The sequence below is a fragment of the Antechinus flavipes genome, chromosome 2 (assembly GCF_016432865.1).
Source record: "Antechinus flavipes isolate AdamAnt ecotype Samford, QLD, Australia chromosome 2, AdamAnt_v2, whole genome shotgun sequence".
NCBI classification, from domain to species: Eukaryota; Metazoa; Chordata; class Mammalia; order Dasyuromorphia; family Dasyuridae; genus Antechinus; species Antechinus flavipes.
The window spans coordinates 14,934,705-14,953,372 of NC_067399.1; the positions used below are offsets into that span (position 1 = coordinate 14,934,705).

Consider the following 18,668-nt stretch of genomic DNA (forward strand, 5'->3'; position numbering starts at 1 on the left):
GAGATAAATTATTTCTGAAGTGGAGAAGAAAGATAAATTGTCCAGGCCCTATAGCCCAGGAGTTTATAGTTACCCATGCTATACATAGTTCCTATATACAAATATGAAGCCATATTAGCACCTTGAATATCTCAGAATCAGCCAGAGTCAGGATAAGCAAAAGTCCTTGGTCTTTATTCTTGGTCTTTAGGAGTAGAAGTGAATTGGATGGACGCAGGATCTCCATGACCTTCCTTCTCTTCATCTACTGCCAAAGTGACTCTGGCTTATTTTATTCCACCCCCTAATCCTTCCCACAATTCTCTGTATACATCAAAAGATTGAACCAGCACAGAATAGTGGGAAGAGCCTGTGATGTTCTTCTTGTCTAATATGTGATCATTTTCTGGGAGCAGGTTTCTCAGGGAGATTTCCTGGAGGCAGCCTTAGTTTCAGTTCCAAGTAATAATCACTTCAAATACAACCAGGAATTAAAATCCATTGTTTTATTGTCTCTTCCAAAATAGCCCAGTTAGCTTTCTTTGGTTTTGAGAGCTCTTATTGTTGGTCTTTTGTCTCTGCCAGCTTCTGCCCCTAGCTTAACTCCAACTCCTGGCAATCTTCTGAACTGAATCTACTGACTCAGCTCATTTTTATGCTCTTTTAGAGGTGTAAACTCAAAGGTTGACTCCTCCTCCGAGAGTGGGATTATGGGAGGATCTTCAGCAGCTAAATTGGCCAACAGTTATCCCAAAACATTCCCTCATTTCCAAATATCATCAGAGAAGCATTATCTTTGCCTGCCAATTTCCTGTGATGAAAAACCCATTATTCCAGAGACAAGAAATCAAGCTAAGTATTTTTATTTAGAAAAAATAACAACTCTGCCCTGTCATTTGCTAAGTGATCAACGTACCACACAATTCTAGCCTGATAGAATTCTGCCATAAAGAAGAATATTCCTAAGTACCTCCTGCTGCAATCTGATTGATATTTTGAATTCAAGTAATCTTAGGTATGTGGAGGGAGAATATAGAAAGAAAGAAAGTTATGGGGAAAATTCATTTTCACAAGAAGCTGAGAAAAGCTTATCCAAGGCTTCAGGCAATCTTAAGGTAATGAATCACTGCATTGAGTTATCACTTATTTCACAACTGAAAATAGCCCACCCACAGAACACAGAGAGCCCAGGAACTGCAAATGAACCCCAGCCCCTTCTTCCTCCAGCCTCTTTCAGCCCATCCCATTTCATATTTCTGTTATGCATCACAGGTCTGTTTCCAACCTTCAGAATGGATACGTAGGCTTTAATATTAAGGAAAAACTATATTACATAGTAGGGATACAAAATCAACTTAATGCATCCATGAATTTTTAAAATATATAATAGCATTAACAATGTACATATTGAAAGCAAGTTAATATATCCTAGCAATACCAGTTCTTTCTAGACATCACATAGCCTCTAGGGATCCTTTTGCAAATGCCATTGGTGACACAGAGGGATTGACAACACAGATCTATTATATCTTTCCAAGTTTCTCTGCATTACCAGGAAATGCATCAGCAGGGCTAAGTTGCTGACATAATAGAGAGTAGAGAGAAATATAGCTTTTCTGTCACTGCTTTTTCTCCATGAAGATTACATCTGCATATGCATTTAGGATTGTGAGATGGATAGGTTGTTCAATAAATAAGCAAGTTGGACAAGTACAGATCGTGAGAGAACATGGCATAGTGTAACATTCTCCTAAGCACAAAGAAAAACAATTCAGAGGAGAATGACCATGCTGTTTTCTTTTTCCTGATCTCAGTTTCTCCAGAGCCTCACACCAGATGACCTTTTCAATTATTGGTTAGTCAATCTATCCACAAATATTTATTAAGTGCTTCCTATTTTCCTGTACTAGAGATATAAAGAAAAGCATGGAGCTTATAGCCCAGTGGCACAGACAAAGTGGAAGTCAATAAGCATAAACCAGATTGACACTGATAACATATCAAATGGAGAGTCATCTTTGGGTCCCCAAAGACCTAGTCTCAAGATATATGGCAAAAGGATACTGGTTATGACCCCAGGCAGTTCACTTAATCATTTAGTGCTCTGGGTAACTGTCTGTAACAAAATTGTTTAGAAGGTGCTACATTCCATTGGTAAAGGGAGATTCCTCAAGGAGCTTCTGTATTAATAAGATCCCTGGTACAATCCTTACTTTTATCTTGTGCATGTTACAGAAAGTAAATGGAAGATAACTTTCAAAAACTAAGATTTAATTTTTCCTAGGAATGAATCTTCCTTATGAATAAATCTCCAATAATATCCTGAGTCCATTTATTTTAATTCAATTCCACAAACATTTTATTAGGGTCTAATATGAGCAATTCCCTTTTTTGGGGATTTTGGAGAATATATCAAAACATCCTCATCTTTGTAGTTATGTTCTTCTTCATTATCATCACCCTGTCACATGTGGGACAGAATTGCCTTCAGAGAACTTTAAGAAGATAAGCTGATACTTCAATAATTTTATTCCCTTTCCTCTAAAATTTTATTTTATGGAGAAAAGCTCATAGACTATTAAATGCATAAGGTTGTTAGGAGGACAACAACTCATGCCATGTCTGCTTCTTTTTGACTCTTAAAAAAATAAGAACAAGATGATTCCACTGATAATAATTATTGCTGATATTTCTGTAGAATTTTAAGGGTTTCAAAATATCTGCCAGACATAACCCTTTCTGACGGTTACAACAACCCTAGAGATTGGGAGTAAAATGATTCTCATTTCACATAAGAGGGAACTTAATCTCAAAATGGTGGAATGATCTGCCATAATTGCTAAGTATGAAAGTTGACAAAATAATTAATTGCTTTAATACATTTTAAGTCTTGTTACATTTAATGGCTGCCCACAGAAAGAGGAAACAGAGAATCCACTATCCAGGGCATCGAAATGCAATTGACTCATTCTTTCAACTTGGACAAGAATAAATATTTTACATAAAGAGTTTTTACAAGGAAATAATCCACTTAGATTTGCTTAGAAAATTTAAGGAAGGAAAGAAAACATTTCCCTCTATGATATTTTAGATATATTCAAAAAATTAATAAGGTTCAAAGAACTCTTTTGTCATAACTTCAGATTTGGAAAAAAACAATCAGGAGGAAAAGTTAAGTGAAATGTCATGATGTTCTTGGAGAACAGCTAAATAAAGACTTAAGATGAATAACTGCATTTCTTGGGACAGTGTCCACTGATTCACTGTCCACCTACATTGAAAATAAGCACCAGAAGTAAAGATTAAGCATAAAGAACAATCTATTAAGACAGATGGAGCAGGAGTCTGAGTCACAAGGTGGATGGTAGAATACTTTAGGTGTTATCTCTTAATACGAAATCAATTCTTATCTCTTTAAATCATTTTTATTTACAGATTGGATGACTAAATCGTGGAGTCATATCTGGAAAGGATATCGGAGTCCATCAAAGCCTAACGCTTTCACTTATGCATTAGAAAAGCGGGGCTCAGTTAGTTAATGGGATTAGCACAGGATCACAGAGATAGCAAGTGTCAGAGGTGGGCTTAGAACCCAGGATTTCGTTGTTCTTAGACTGAAGTTTCCTAGACTTAGTGTTGAATGTGGAAAGTGCACAAATTTGTGTTATGTAAAACAAATTTAGGATTGGTGTAAAAAAAATAAGCAAAACTTTCTCAATCAGAATGGCAGAATAATCGCAAAGGTGCATCCATCAACTGTCCCCCCAAAATAAGAGTTTTTGCTTCTCGGGAGAGCTTTAAAAAGAAGCCTTGGCTTCTGCCTCCAGATCTCTCCACATCTCCACCATTTCTCCATTTTCCACTCTTTCTATGCTTTCTCCGCCTCTACACTCGGGGCTGTGACTCCAAATCCCCGCGAGTTCCTCGGGGTGCCTCCCCAAGCCGGGCGCAGAGGAAGACCGAAGCAGTTTTGCCGGGAGGGAGAGGGAGGGAAGAGGGCGGGGGAGGAAGAAGAGAAGGTGGGGTAAAGGGAGAGAGGAGGAGGGGAGGTAGGAGGGGAAGAGGGGAGAAAGGGGAAGAAGGGGAGAGAGAGGAGTTCCAGCCACAAGCTCTCAGCCCCACCCCGGAACCCAGGCAGAAGCCCATGGTGCACCCCTCTGCCCCAGCCCCGCTGCCCAAGAACTACGAATTGAAAGCACTTTCTTTGATTCCCCTGATCCAGCCTGTCGGGATATCCTGCAGAACCCACCCACGGAGATCCCCGAGCTCTTTGCCATCGTCTGCCAATGGGTACCCCGAGTCAGCACAAGATTGACGTCATTGGCGATGAGATCCTGGGCCGGGGGTGTCACGTGAATAACCGGGAAGGGCTCAGGGACGTGACTGTGCTCGGAAAGCCGAGGCTCACGATGCTGAAGACCCAGTGGTCGCTGTCCGCCAGTGGCTGCAACTGCTGGCCCTGGGGGCCGGGAGGTGACGTGTCCCTGGACAAACAGGAACGCGCTCCAATATGTATAGAATTTTGACATCCCTACTGTCATCCGCGGACCGTGGGTAGGGTGGGGGGTGCGGCCCAGAGCGGGGAACTGGACTGAAGCTTACATCAGTCAAGCCTCAGCTGTGCCTTGGGGCTGCCTGCGGCCTCCTGGAGTACGGGGCCAACCCTGCCCCGCGGAACTGCGAAGGCCCACTCTCGGCCCTGCAGAAAAGTCCCTGGATTGACGTTATCCTGGCGCCCAAAGAGCTGAAAACGCCGCTTGAAGAGGCTAGGCCCCTGTCCTGTGCCCGTCCCAAAGTCACATGACCCAGTTATGACAAGCGTCCCAGATAACCTCGGGATCAGCAGCTTCTATCTTGTGCTCTGAGACCAGGCTCTGCTAGGTGGCGGCCAGAAGGAGAGACCCCATTTCAGTGGGTCCACGGAATTCCCCACGGGCCAGTGGGTGGGTGTGGAGCTGGACGAGCCCGAGGGCAAGAATGAGGGCACCGTCAGGGGTGCGTTGTACTTCGAATGCTCCCCTAATCAGGGACTGTTTTCCTCTGTCTTAAGATAGCAAAAGCAGTGGATACCTTTCTGTCTCACCCTTGCGATGGACTTTCCCGTGTCACTGGCAAAAGCCAGGAAGAGCACAAAACAGAAAAAGTCTCCATCTTCCTTCTTCCTCCTGGGCAGCCTCCTGCTGGAGGCAGGGTTTGAAGGTGTACCTTGGGAACCAAGTGCTGGTGGCTGGACAGAAGCAACATGTGACTGAGACTAATATGGAAAATCGGTTTGCCTTCGAGCTCAACCCTCCCTTTCCCCCAACAAGGAAACAGGGTGGCTCTGTTTTCATGTCAGATACTTCACATGTACTCCTACCATAGGGTCTTCAGGCCCAATACAGAGAACTGGTGGCTCCACTGACTATCCCCACCAAGAACAGCATCCCAGCCAAGAAGGTCCAAGTGCTCATGACTCCGGCCAAAGGCACATTCACAGCTATCCTGACACCCAACGACATCACATCAGAAAACTATCCCCAGGTTACTTTTCTGTTGTTGGTTTCCTTGGATGCTTCCAGCAGAAATGTAGTGATGGGACTCCAGCGCATCCCAAATAGACCAGCCCCAATTCCCTACTTTGGAGCCACCCCCAATTAAAGTGGGAATCAGGGTCAGATCTGTATTTTACTTGCCACTGTTCTAGTCATCCTATATCCCCTCAGAGACCTCACATTGTTAGCCCAGATAACAAAATGACGCCAAATTGTCCTCTTTCTGTGGCTTTTAGTAATCCCCTTCAGTGATTCCCTATAACTCTTAAGGCCTTGATATTCAAAATTAGCTCCTCTCCCATGGAGAAATCTTTACTTTTAAAGATACTACAGCCCCTGGCTGGGCCCATCCCTAGACCCTCCTAGATCCTGATCAAATTGGACACAAACATTAGGACTTCCAAAGCCACCTGAGGTGTCACACATTATTGGCATACTCCCTCCTCCCCCAACTCAGCATGACACCTCCTTCACCCTACCTAGTTTCAGTCAACACATTTCTATGACCAAAGCCAAAGAATCAAACAAAGGAATGAATGAATTAATAAAAAAGGAGCTTTGTCATAGTGGAAATTTATAGTTAGATTGTGATATGGGAGCCACCTGTTGGTGGTTGCTGGAGGTCTAACTCAGAGCTGCAGAATGGATCTCTTCATGTAAGAGGATGATGATGATACAAAAAGACTGAGTGGCAGTTGCTGTTCTCTGACCTCTCCACTGAGAGGCCCTTGTATTTACTGACCCCTCTCCTCTTCCCTCTGTCCCACCAACACCTTTGTCAGTAAAGGCTGCTTTGCAACTCCTACAGATGTTATGATTCACAGCTGTGGAGGCTCTCAGATTATTGACCTGCCCCTTCACCCAGGTATGGTTCTTAACATTAGATATAGGCTCTTTTCAATTTAATTCCACTTAGTAAATTCTTATCAGGCACTTCCCTCTGAGGAAATTCCACAGTTGATCTAAATTTAGGATCCCCAGACAATAGTTAACTATCCCCTTCCCCTCCTCCCCACCTCATATTTCTAGCCATTACCCTGAGGGATTGTGGCAACTAAGGTGGTTTATATGCTTCCATCTGTTATGGGATCCAATATCATTTAACCAATTAGCATTTTAAAAAGAGGTATACACTAAAGTGGTATAATAAAGATTGTTTTTATAAAACATTCTCCCAAATTGAGAACATATTCATCCATAAATACATATAGATTTCAGGGGAAGTGGTTTTAACCTTAAAGAGCTCATGTAAAACTGTAAATTCACAGTTCTGTATTACTTGTTAATCTTCTTGAAGAATATCACAGAGTTACAAAATTGAAGTTATAACATAGGGATGTACAAGACCTAGATACTTCCATTGAATGAATTATCAAATCAAAGGCTTGAATTTTCTTACATTCAGAATATATAACTAACAGTATCCTGAGTTGTTTCTCTTTTCATGACTATGAGAATCAGCATCTTTTTAGAGCCTATGGGCCTAACCTAAAGGATTCATTGTTGCTTAGGTTTGAGTGTTCCATTTTTATTCTTGGTGCCTTCTAGGACTGTTAAAAAAGTTGATTCCTGGTGATTTCAGAAAGGCCTGGAGAGGCTTACATGAAGTGATATAAGTGAAGTGAGTGGAACTAAGAAACATTGTACACAGCAACAAGAAGATTATGTGATAAGCAATTGTGGTGGACATGAGTTCAACAGCAAGGTGATTCAGACCTATTCCAAAGATTTTGTGATGGAGAGAACTATCTACACCCAGAGACAGACCATGGGTACTGAGTGTAGATCATAATACAATATTTTCACCATTTTTCTTAATGCTTGGTTGCTTTTTAAAATTTTTTTTCGCTTTTTGATATGATTTTTCTTGTGCAGCATCATAAATGTAGAAATATGTAAAGAAGAATTGCACATGCTTAACATATATTGGATTGCTTGCTGTCTAGGGAGGGTGGGAGAAGAGAGGGGAACATTTTAGAACACAGGCTTTTACAAAGGTGAATGTTATAAACTATCTTTGCTTATATTTTGAAAGCAAAAAGCTATTATTTAAATAAAAAAAAATAAGTTCATTCCTGGAATTTAACTTGATGCAAAATATTCCTGCGCATCCATTGGCTGCCATATTTTTCCCTGTAGACCCATGATAAGCATTGTGCTAAGTGATGAAGATACAAAGAAAGGCAAAAAAATCAAAGAACAAACAAAAAACTCCTAAAGGAGCTTACCATCTAAAAGTGAAGATGTCAGACAAACAATCATGTACAAACAATATAGACAGAAACAAAATGTAATCTTAAAAACATAGCATTTGGATTAAGGGGAGTTGAGAAGATTCATTTCCAAAGGTGGGGTTTTAGCTAAGATTTCAGGAAAGCCAGGAAATGGAGATAAGGAGGGAGAGTTTTAGAAATGTGAGTCGACCAGGGTAAAATAAAAAGCTTGGAGGTCACAGATGAGATGTTATCTTTGAGCAACAGGAAGGAGGACACTGGCATCTCTTGATTACAGAATGTGACAGGGAAATAAGATATAAGAAAGCTGGAAATATAGGAAGAAGTCAAGCTATGGAGAACTAAGAAATCGATTTCAAATTTGAAACCTGAATTTGATCTCTACTATCTGTGACTATCTCAGTTGTTCAGTTATTTCAGTCAAGTCTTAGTCTTCATGACCCCAAATGGGGCTTTCTTAGCAAAAATAATGGAATGATTTACCATTTTCTTTCCTTCAAAATATCTGGGCATGATTGTATTTTTTATCTAAAACATTTTACAAATGGGAAAATTGAAGCAAATACAGTGAAATGGCATGCTTAGGGTCACACACCTAGTGTGTGTCTGAACCCAGATTTGAACTCAGGATGATCAGTCTTCATGGTTCCAGGCCCAGCACCATTTAGTTGCTCTATCTTATCCAATGTTATAACATTTGTTGTGTGTCATCATCTTATTTTATTCCATTGTTCAAAATACATTCGTTACTTCCAAGTTGACTAAATACTTTTTGTCCCTGTTGTTTTTCAGCCCTATTATGTGTTCTAACATTTATGACTCTATGGAGCATAGCACACCATTCCTTTTTACCCTCCATTGTCTCCTGATGTCTGTCCAAGTTTGTATTCCTTGTTACCATGCTACCATCTGTCTATCTAATCCTCTACTGTTGCTTTTTACTTTTGCCTTTAATCTTTCCCAACACCAGGATCTTTTCTGATGATTCCTATCTTATCATCCTGTGGACAAAATATTTAAGTTTCAGATTAAATGTTTGACCTTTCAGTAAATAGTCGGAGTTAATTTTTTTTTTTTTTTTTTCCCATCGTTGAGCGATTTGATTTCCTCGCTATCCAAAGGACTCAAAAAATGTTGTGTCCAGAACCATAATTTGAAAGTGTAGTTTCTTTGGCACTTCTTATAGAGCAACTATCACAGCAACACTTTTTTACTACTAGAAAAACCACAGTGTTTTGTACATAGAACTTTGTCCACAAAATGATGCCTGCTTTTTAATATGCTTTTAAATTTCCTACAGCTTACCTTACAAGGAGAAGGCATCTTTTAATTTCATGGATGCGGGTACAATCTGCCATGACATTTCAGAGCAAAAATATAAAATCTGACACTGCTACCATTTATTCTATTCCTACTTGCCAGGAAATGTGAGAGCCAGCTGCCAAGATCTTCGTTTTTGTTTACTCCTTTGTTTCCTTTTGAATGTTAAGCTTCAAACCAAGCTTTTATATTCCTCTCTTTCAACTTCATCATGAAATATCTCAATCCCTCTTCATTTTCTGTCATCGGGGTGTTATCATCTGCATATTAGAGTTTACCGAGGTTTCTTTCAGCTACCTTAATTACAGTTTTTGATTCATCCAGCTTGGCATTGCGCATGATGCATTATGCACGGAAGTTAAATAAATAAGGTAACGATATATAGTCTTGTTTTGTTCCTTTTCCAATCTTAAACCAATAAATTGCCCCATGTATAATTTTAACTGTTGCTTTTTATGTCACGTTCAGATTTCTCGGGAAGAAATATGATGATCTGATATTCCTATCTCTTTCAAGACTTGTCACATTTTATTGTAAACCACACAGTTAAAGGTTTTAATATAATCAATGAAGCAGAAATGTTATTCAGGAACTCCCTGAAATTGCTTTTTTTTATAATCCAGCAAACTTTGGCAATTTGGTCTCTAGTTCCTCTGCCTCTCCAAAAATCACCCTTCTCCTTTGTTGTTTATTTTTTCAAATATCGCTGAAACCTAGCTTATAGAATTTTAAGTATACCTTAGTTCATTTCTTTGGTTTGACAGTTCAATGGAGATGTCTAAGTCCTAGATCATATTTTTGATTATGTAACTCTTACATATGCCACTATTCAAAGAGATTCATGAATAATTATCAAAATATCTGGGCATGATTTTATTTTTTTTACTTTACATATTTTCAGAAGTCTTCTATTTCCATTTATCAAAGCTACAATTTATATGTCACTGTCATCCTCTGTTTCTGTGGATCTTTGTTGTTTCTATATCTCTTTGTCTGTCTCTGTGTCTCTGATGATCTCTGTCTTTCTGATTCCTCTATATGCATCTATCTCTGTGTCTATTTGCCTGTCATCTAAATCTGTCCCTTTGTGCCTGTTTCTACTTTTGTCCCTAGCCGTGTCTCTCTTGGAAAATCTTTTCCAAGTTTTTTAATGTCCTCTCTATCTCTGATCATTTTTCTTTCCTATAATAAAGATAGCATTCAGCCTTCCACGAATAATTAGGATAAACCCAGATAAATAATAAAGACAAAGAGAGTGTGAATTTTCTGTCAAAAGGCTATTGACTTCTTGGTAAATTTTTTATTAGAACCACTTCTTTTCTCCTGTGGGATTAGAAGTTCCTGCTAACTCACAGAATTGTAACTTTCTATAATGTATCTGACTTCTCTGAACTTATTTCTGTAAATTGCTTCAAAGTACATTCTGTGGGCAATGCAAGCCAAAGATACTTTTCAATGGGGAACAGTTTTTTGTTTTGTTTTGTTTCGTTTGTTTTTACCAACAAACAGGTTTCCTGGGTAGGAGGATTTATTTCAAGCCCTGAGATTCATTTTGAGTGCAATTAGGCTAAGGAACCATTCATCAAAACATCACAAAATCACAGAAAATTAAATATAGAAGTCCAAGAGCCCTTTTGATAAAACCTTAATCTCAATAACAATCTCCTTTTCAAAATACTTGGCACGTAGGCATCAAGCCTCTGGTTAAAGGGTTACAAATAATGGGAGCTCTCTAGCACCAATGCCTGTTTTTTTTTTTTTTTTCCCTGAACACACATAAGCATATTCATGAATGCATGCACACACATACACACAAATATACACACACACACACACACACACACACAACACACACTTCCCAGGGTTGTTGGGAAAATCAAATGATACACTATTTGTAATGTACTTAGTATAGTGCCCAGCATTTATTAGATTCTCAATAACTGTTTGTTCCCTTTCCCCAGGGGCAAAAAGACAAAACAGTGAAACACCCCATTCTCTTTATATAAGTATGACCCAAATTGGATGAAAGATATTGGAGGTATTAGAAAGTGAAAGGATTCAAAGACATTATTGATCTTAGGAATCATCTTACCACTGTCATCATCACCATCACCACCACACAGAGATCAAGAACCTCTGATGTAAAAGAATATTATAAATTATTACATACCAGGGGATCTGAAACAGGAAGAAAGACTGAGCTGAGAAGGATTCAGAGAGAGAGGATTCAGCTTAGGTGCTGAAAAATAGCAATGAGATCAGCAGATGGTGATGAGAAAAGCCTTAACTTGAACCAAGGTGCAAAGACAGGAGAGTTTGGCCCAGTCCCTGCAGACTAGATCTCTAGTTGTAAGGGTGATTCCTTCAATTCCAGCCACTAAGATTTTCCATTTTCCATGGTGTCCTAGAGATTGGAGAAAGGAAGCTCACTATTACTTTCTAGCAGTCTGCCTGCACCATCTCAAAAGTTGTAGAAACATATGTACCTTCTTGTAAACTTTAATTTTCTGATGTGGAAGTAGATGGAATAATAAATATATATGTTTTTCAGACAATATAACAGAAATAACAATATCATTCTCCTTTTAGGTTTGCAGAAATGGAAATAAGAGGAGAGGGGGACAGACAGCTCTAAGGTGGGAAGATATCATGTATGTTAAAGAGGGAATACTTTTTTTAAAAAAAATCAAGAAGGCAAAGGAAGAAAAAATAAAATCTCATGGCCATATCTTAACAATACTCCTTAAAATGACAGTCTTTGAGCAACACATCCTATGTTCAATAAAATCCAAGCTAAGCAGCTGCTAGCCTCATAGTGGATTCTCCCCTACCTCATTTCTGTATGTTCCTGTTTCACATAAGAATTAAAGACTCAAACATTCCAGCTTGAAAACATAGATACCGAAAGGAGAATTCATTGATGTAACGCATTGAAGAGAGAAATCTGAGAGGGTCTATGATTGAGTGGAAGAATAACTGGATTTGAAATCAAATGGGTATATATATTTTTTCTTTTTCTTTTTTTTTTTTTTTTGCTTGTTTGTTTTGTTTTGTTTTTTGTTGTTTTGTTTTAAATATTGAGATAGAAGGGACAATCATGACCATCTTATCTAACTGCTTATTTTACAGATAAAGAAACTGAAGCTAAACATGTTGCTTTGACTTGTCCTAAGTCATTCATATAATAAACAGCCAGGTTAAAATTTGAATCTGAACTCATAAATCAAAGTTCAACATTTTTTGTTTTTTTCACTGCTCAATGTTATCTCCTGCTTCAACTATTTATCTCTCTGTTTTTAATTGTTATTTTCCTTTTCTGAAACATATGACAATACTAATCTCTGGTTTCTTTAACATCTATAACAGTTTCACTTTCATCTTCTAACAGTCCTTATCCACATAGTGTAGATTTCATACAATTGGGGTCATACTTATATAAAGAGAAAAAGGTATTTCATCTTGTTACTTTTTATTTTCCTGGAGGAAAGGGAACATACATTTATAAAGACCCTATCATGTGCCAGACATTGTACTAAACACTTTCCCAAGATTATACCATCTGATCTTCCCAACAACTCTGGGAAGTAGGTATTCTTACTATACCCGTTTGATGCTTAAAACTATGATAGACGGAAGTAAGGGGATTTGCCTAGGATCACATAGCCAGTAAATAACCAAGCTAAAATTTGAGCTAAAGCCTTCTTGACTTCAGGTTAGTACTCCACCCACTGTGCTACCTAGCTACCTCAACAAACAGAAACTTTATCAAATATTTATTATCCCTCCCCATTTTTATCACATATGATTCATTTCTTTGTATACTATACACTAGCTAAATGGGATTACTCACTGATACTCTTATATATTCAATATTACTTTACATTGTTTTTTCAATTTATATCTTGTCTCTAGAATGCTTCTCATTAACTTCTCCACCTCAGTGTGCAGCAATCTTACCTACCCATCAAGGTTAACTTCAGATAGCACATTTCCAGAAAGTCTGCCCTCATTCTTCTTCTCAAATTCATAAATTAATTTTCCTCTCCTATGATCTCTTAAAGCACTTAGTAGCTCTATTCTTATTTACTTCATGTTCAATTCTGTACTAGAATTTTTTGAAGATATTTATAGATTACTTCTGGATATTTTGGGAGAAAAGTAAACACAGTAAAGTAACAAAGAGCTTGTTTGCATGGGAAATTTTAAGGCAAAACCAAAACTTTTAACATTTGTTCTTTCAATAATTGTGTTGCATTAAAATGAAAATTGAGTCTGTGATCAGATATCTAAAATCAAATACTGGTTCTATTGCTTATTTGATATGTGATCTTAATTAAATGATCAATTTTCCCCTTAACACTCTGTAACCTCATCTATAGCTGGATTCCAATAGCTGAAATTTCTTTCCATCTCTAAATCTATAATCAAATGGTCCCACTGAACATTTGGGTAGATACAAATGAATTAACTGAAATTCCTGCTGAGGCTCTCTTTCTCCACATCAAATTTTTTATCCTTTATTTGGTTTTAAAAGTGTGCATGAAGGTAAAGATGTCATTAAATCAGAAGAGCCAAAATCAATTCTGGGCAATTTTTTTCCTCCTTGAGTTCTGTGAACCATATAGCTTCTGGGAATTTTTTTTTTTTTTGGAGGGGTGCAATTGTTAAGAACACAGACATTAAAATGAAGCTATATTTTGTGTCCTAGAGTTCTATGGTTCTGACTTTCATTTTCTAACTTTGCAATCCCATTCTTTCTGGTTTATACAGACTTAAATAACTAATTTCCCATATCATTTTATCTTCAAAGAGAAATGGCTTTTGAATGTATTACCTCTATCTGATTCTTTTATCAGAGAATGACCAACTATGTATATGTGCTGGGTTTAGATGTTTACCAAGGAAAGCATTGGTTATATTTTTAAGAATAGCCCTCCTCCATTATTAATTACATGTACAACATAATAGAAGCTTATTGTATGATCATTAATTGGATAAATGACAGAATGAATGAATGATCCTTTTAATGTAATGTCAGGAATAAATCTGGAGAGTTTAGGCCTATTCTCAAGACCTGTGGAATAATTGGGGTACTATCTCCATGTTTTTTTTTTTTAATACTCCTTTCACACAGGACTACTTTTCTTTGATTTTGAGAAAAAAGTGGATTCCTGCCAATTATGTGGGAATTTAATAACCTGGGAGACAATATAATGTCACCTAAGTTATATCAGTTGCCTTCTCTTTGGGTTTACCAAATTCATATTAGACAAAAAGTGATGAATTCAGGGCAGCTGATAGTGGCAGTGGATAGGGCACTGGCTTTGGACTCAGAGAATCTGAGTTGAAATCTAGCCTCAAATACTTAATACTTATTTTATATTAATGTCTATCTCTAGTGAAACCTTACACACTTTCGTGGTTGAGGCAAACTTGATACCGGAAACATATGGGTAACAAAACATCAAGTGATACTATTTTGTATGTGGATAATTAAAAACTGGGAAGAGATGTTTGGGTAGAACTGGTCTTTTCAAGGCCCCTTTTCAAGGGGCTTCCTCTCACCTCGGTCTTCTGCTCTAAGGAGCTTTGTAGAATTCATGATCTACTTCAATTTCTTCCTTTTTCAACAGAGCTCTGTTCTACTTTTGCTTTTTAAAGGTGTGTTAGAAAAAAGAAATGTGTCAATTTTTGGAAATCCTTCTGATTCAAACAAATTAAACATATGTCAGTGCTTATATAATAGACAAAAAATTTACCAAAACCCCATCAGCCAGGTAGAAGAGACTACTGTCTGACACCCTTTCACTTTAACCAATTGGTTTTTAAACCATTTAAATCTGCTACCATAAGGTTTTTCCATTAAACAATGGACCAGTTGATTGTGAGTTTATCTACTAATGTAATAATTGTTAAAATGATGTGGGTTGGTATCAATTCTACCTTTACAGAAAATATACAGAGAACCATACTGATTCAAGATTTTCTTTTGGATGATGAACTACTGTCATTTCAAACAGCTTTAAGATGTGGTTTCTTATTTATTCCCTCTGAAAAAGTCGATCAGACCTTCTTGTACCTAACAGTAGCCAACATTTCTTATGCTATTTTCCTGGCCATTAGCTAATGTGGGAATATGGTGTACATCTATTAAAATGTAAGTGATGATTTTTTATTTCCATGTATGACACACAATGTCTGGCTAGTGCCTTTAACCTCTTACTGCTCTAAACAGTTGTGGAAGACTATAATTGCAGAGAATGTAGAATTGGTATAGGATGTTTCTTATTTCAAGAATTTCTGTGTTACACAAAGCTCTAAATAGATTCCAGTCATCATCAAATAGTTCCAATGGGAAATGAATACATTTCTAATAATACATAAAATATTAACAATTTCTACTAAAATATTCACAACACTGACATGTTCTCTAAATTAATTGAATGTCTCTCTATCAAACCAATCTGAGTGTGTTTCTATGTGTGTATGTATGTGTGTATTTTTATATATTATATCTATCTATATAAGTTCATTTGTAAATATATATGTATATATATACACACACACACACACATACACATATACATACATACATACACATGTATTTGGGTGGGGAGAAACAGAGAAACAGAAACATAAAGAGATAGGAATAGAAAGAAAGAATGTGAAGAGGGTGATTAAAGAAACAGATTATATGGCTTTGTCCTCATATTTCATTATGATACAGGAAAAAAAGTACTGTTCAGAAATGAATGAGTCAAAGATCCTGTATTCTTGTCTTTAATTCTCCCTTTAGTTATTTTGACTGATCTTTGAAAAGATGCTTTCTCTTTCTTACCCTCAGTTTCATTTTTCTGTTTAAAGGGGGAGCTAGAGTAAAGTATCTTTGAGAGCCCTCCTATCCCTGGAAGTTTAGAATTTGCACCATCTCATATCTCACTAGAGAAATATCATCACTGAAACTTTTAATATGAGCATTTTGTTATCATTCATTACATATCTAAATTTATCTCTCTGGGATATATTTCCCAATGCAATAATTTCTTTCCTTCTGATATCACATTTCTGTAAATTTGATGTATTTATGTTCCTCCTTGAAAATGTATGTCTTCATGAAATTTTATTAGTTGAGGCAAAAATATTCACTTAAGGAAGTTAAGGGTTAAAGATTTTCCCATCACAATATAATCTCTTTAAAGTCAGATATGTTTTTATTTTGCTTCAGCAATTTGTTTCAGTTTTATCCTTTTTTAATCACCTCACATAATATTTGGCCACATAATAAATAGGTTTATGATAATTGTTGAATTCTTTTGAATTAGGTTGAATTAACAGATTTAAATATATTCCAGAATCCGATTTCAGAATTTAGAGAAACTATATTGAGACTATGCAAATGTTATTATCAAAGGCATTATGACACATCTTAACTTATTAATAAGCTGCATTCATATGTACGGCACTTATGCTATTTTAAAAGCACAAATGTGTCACAGATGAGAGATTGAAAGTAAATGCCACTTAGTCACTTCCCATTGCTTATAACAATTCAGCTTTTCTTTCTTATATACTTAATGAAATACAAGGAAAATGTAAGGCTATAAAACTTCTTTCAAAACAGAGTCATTAAATATCTATTATATCTAGAAAAGTTACAAAAATATACACACAATTTTTCACATTGTAAAATTCAGCATTAAAGTTCAAATAATCAATTTCATTATTACTGGATAGAAAGGCCTGGATTTCTATATAGTGATGGGGAAAAGCAAGGAAGGTTGACTAAGGAGAACATGATAAAACTTATTTGAATTGTCCAATTTTGACAATAACAATAGCAAGAACAACCATTACAACTACAATCACAATCACGATAACAGTAACAATAATAACAAAATAATGATAACAGGCCAACCAAAGCTTATGTTAATCTTAAGCATGATTATCAAGAATAGAGACCATATCATTTCCCATCCCTCAGTTTACATGAAGTAAATTTCTTCTGCAACATGGCAGAAATTGCCCGATATTCTTTCTAGATAGTCTGTCCTAAAATCTCTGCCACTCTCTTGAAATCAATATATGAGAGACCTTTCTATCCTGAAAGAACCTTATTTGTTATTATTATTATTTGTGAGAATTATGGTTATTATTCAACATAACGCAGGCAATTTTGTATGTGACAGAGGCTATTTTGTCTTTTACCTCAATTCTTTTTCTTGTACCTGTCACAATACCCTACATCGAGTATTCATATAATAAATGTTTTGAATGACATAAAATTCAATATTTCTCAGAGTGAGAGATTTAATAGTTTCACTGTGTTCTGACTTGCCAGATCCCATCAGTCAGATTTTGATAAGATTGGAATAGAGCGTTTAAGGCAGAAAATAAATAAACAAAAAGCTACAATTTCAACAAAGGAGAGTAAAGCTATGAAATCTTAGAGTTTTAAACTTACTGAAGCTACTGTTTGTATTAAACTAAGAAAATGCGACTTTATGGGTCAGTCTGTCAGTTAGTCAATATGGTTCAATATGTTCCTGGTAGTGAACTTAATTCTGAATGTTAAAAGAGGGAAAAGAGAATTTCTGCCCTCAAAGAGTTTACAATCAAATAGAGGAGACAAGCAAATAAATAAATAAATGTGTGTGTGTGTGTGTGTGTGTGTGTGTGTGTGTGTGTGTGTGTGTTAGGAAATAATTATATATGGGAGGGCATTAGAATTAAAAAGCGCTGGGAAAAAAAAAAAAAAAAGCTTCTTCTAGAAGATGAAATTTTAGCTGAAGTCCACAGAAAGATAGGGATACCAGAGGGAGATGAAAACAAAAATATTCTAAGCAGAGAGTACAGCCAGAAAAAAAAAATGCCAAGAGCTAAGAAATGGAGTGTCTTGTGTTTTAAACAGCAAATAGATCTATATTACTGGATAAAAAAGTACTAATGGGTGGTAAAGTATAAGAAAGGAAACTGGGATATGAAAAACCTTGATAGCTAAACATATGATTTTTTTTTTTTATCCTGGACTTGTCAAGGAATCATTAGAGTCCATTTCTACTAATAGCATGAACTTCTTAGCCACTTACATTCAATATGCTCACTGATGAATGGATATTGGGCTAACTATAACTTTCCTGCCAAACTCATTATACTAATGAACAGATGGAATGAGAAAAATGGATATGGAACTTTATATATTATAAAGCATAATGCAAGGAAAGGTAAGGGTTTGTTATTTGGGAAATGAGAACCATTTCTTCTATATCAGCACCTTCCTGGTGTCAGAGATTATGAGAATGAAATGTTTGGCAGTTTGTATGAAAGACATAATCACAAAATTTTAGAGTTGGAAAGATTTCAGGGGTCCCTTAGTCCTAACCACCATGAACAAGATAATTCTTTCTCTAAATGTCCAGCAAATTAATAGACTTTAAACTGAAAACTTTCTGGGAAGAGAAATCCTTTGCTCTCTGAGGCTGTCAATTCTGCTTCTTTGTCACTGTAATTATTAGGAAACTCTACCTTTTACAAAGTCTGTATTTGCATCTTTGTAACTTCAGACTCACAGCTTCTAGCTCTTATGTCTAGAATAAAAGAGGCC

General features: G+C 36.7%; 1 pseudogene; it reads left to right on the top strand.

Annotated features, from left to right (window-relative positions):
• Positions 1 to 4,045: 4,045 nt before the first annotated feature.
• LOC127552327 (CAP-Gly domain-containing linker protein 3-like) lies at positions 4,046 to 5,957 on the top strand (annotated as a pseudogene).
• The last annotated feature ends 12,711 nt before the right edge of the window (positions 5,958 to 18,668 follow it).